Source organism: Callorhinus ursinus, unplaced genomic scaffold (assembly GCF_003265705.2).
Source record: "Callorhinus ursinus isolate GAN/ISIS: 27379988/994484 unplaced genomic scaffold, GSC_fseal_2.0 scaffold3, whole genome shotgun sequence".
Taxonomy (NCBI): domain Eukaryota; kingdom Metazoa; phylum Chordata; class Mammalia; order Carnivora; family Otariidae; genus Callorhinus; species Callorhinus ursinus.
In genome coordinates this window covers 1,738,405-1,740,606 of record NW_027397065.1, presented here as the reverse complement: position 1 = coordinate 1,740,606, position 2,202 = coordinate 1,738,405, and the positions used below count along the sequence as shown (strand labels likewise).

The following is a 2,202-nucleotide window of genomic DNA, read 5'->3' as shown; positions in this document are numbered from 1 at the left end:
GCTGCTTTAGCCCTTTGTGACAGGACAGACGGTTCCTGCTCCTGGGCCCGGAGAACTCAACCACAGGGCCAGGGGGAACTGCTGCTTTCACTCATGTCATATATTACAATTTAAAGGATTGTGAAGTGCAGAAAGCTAAATTCGTGTTCTATTATAATTAAGAGAAAAAATAAAATCTAATGGAAACATTTTGATGATTGCTGTTTGATGTCACTGTGCTAATATTGTCTCTCTCTAATGCTGGCCGTTAGTATCCCCCCCACACACCCAAAATTAGGAAATAGTTGTTGTTACTTATTAGGTAAAGAACTGAACTTGAGATCACAAATGTGACATTATTTTAGATCATCATATTTTGACTCCTGTATCTCCCCTTTAAGCCCTTGGACGGCATCCCATCTCAGCATATCCCAACGACAGTCTGAGGACTGATGATAATGAAACATCATAGAAGATTGTAAAAACACTGGAGAATATTCTTCTGTGATGGTAAAGGGCAAAAAATGAAAAACTGTTTTTTTGTAAAATAAGAATCAATAAACATAGGGTCAGATAGAAATGAAACTACATTTTTTCTAGGTTTGGGTGATAAGAATGTAATAATCAGTGAGACTTCTATTCCTTTCTTTCTCTCTTTTTTTAAAATATAGAATGCTTTACGAACTTACATTCATCCTTGCACAGAGGTAATGCTAATCTTCTTTGTATTATTCTAATTTTAATATATGTGCTGCCGAAGCAGGTACAGTGGGACCTTTATTTCAACTGAGTGCCTGGCAGAGAATGAGCTATCAATAAATGCATTTTAATGGATAAAAATGGTTGATATACTTACTTTCCTTAAGTATATTCTCATCAACCTTATAAGGTGTGAGTTAGCAAATTTTCCTCTCAATTTTATTTTTATTTTTGCTCACAAGATGTTATACGTAAACTGATCCTTTAAGAAAAATGAAATCTGAATCACAAGATAAATAATGGAAAGAGAAAACCTGAGTCCATTTCCAACCTCTGAGCGAAGGAGCAACAGCTCCTTCAGGTGAGGGGAGGGTGAGGGGTTCAAAGGCAGATGTCTACCTTCTTTTTCCCTTTACCTCCTCTCTCCTGGATGACTAGCCTAAAAATGAGGAAATTTCTATGTGTAAAAAGATGTTAATCATTTTTGGATCAACATATCTGTAAAACTGCGACCCGAGCAGATCTAAGCTTTCCTAAATTAGTCCACATGGCAACCATTAAACATTGGCCACACACTTACAGTCAGGTGAGAAATGGAGGCTGGTAGCAACAATTTAAGTGAAGGTAAGTCAAGGGCTTTTGTCCTAGTAGACAGACAGAGCGGGGGGGGGGTGGTGAGTAGATTTGAAGCACCCCTTGTCTAGGATTGTGCAAACGGGGAAGACATTCATGCTTAGAGGGAATTTCTCTTGGCATCTGGCCACGGTTATTTTGGGTCCAATCATGCTAGACTTCTCAATCAGAGGGAGTAACTTCCCTGTAGAATTGAGTATCTGTAAAGCAATCACAGCTACTTGTCTGGTGCATATACACTAGAGGAAGACAGGCCAATCTCCCTCAAAAATCTAACAAAGACTTCTGTCACCTTTCTTCCTTCACAGTTTGACTTTGCAGGTTTCTACCTGTCTACACGTATAATAATGCCAAGGAAAATAGCTCAAGTTCTTAAAAAATGAACAAAATGGCTTGAATGCAATGCTAACTTTATTTGAACATTTATTCTCAACCAAATAGCTCCCTTTGGTGATCTTTCTTCCAAGTAAAATAGTTGACAGCAAAGAAAATCTTCCAGTTCCAACATGCTTACCTGTTCACTTTTGTCTTAGAGCCTGCAGTTTGCCCTGACGCAATGAACAAACATAGGGTTTCAAAGAATAAGAGATATTCTTGGGAAAAGACAGGTATGAAAACTGCTATTTATTTTAAAAGGGCAGGTTGAGGTTATGTATCTTTTGTGTTTGGGAGAGGCACATCAATCCAATATGCGGAAGAAACATTATTCTCTAGAATTATTATTTCACAAAGCAAATGAAAACATCATCATTTCAAAGATTGGAATTTTGGTAATTAAAAGTTCTTTACCTAAGTAATGAGTTTTTCTTAAAAGAAAGAAAGAGAAAGAAAGAGAGAGAGAGAGAGAAAGAAAGAAAGAAAGAAAGAAAGAAAGAAAGAAAGAAAGAAAGA

General features: G+C 37.1%; 1 non-coding gene across 1 annotated transcript; it reads right to left on the bottom strand.

Moving 5' to 3' along the window:
- Nucleotides 1-640: 640 nt before the first annotated feature.
- Nucleotides 641-746, bottom strand: LOC112820480 (U6 spliceosomal RNA). Its single transcript, XR_003207151.1, has one exon. It is a non-coding gene; the product is annotated as a U6 spliceosomal RNA (small nuclear RNA).
- Between the last annotated feature and the right edge of the window lie 1,456 nt (nucleotides 747-2,202).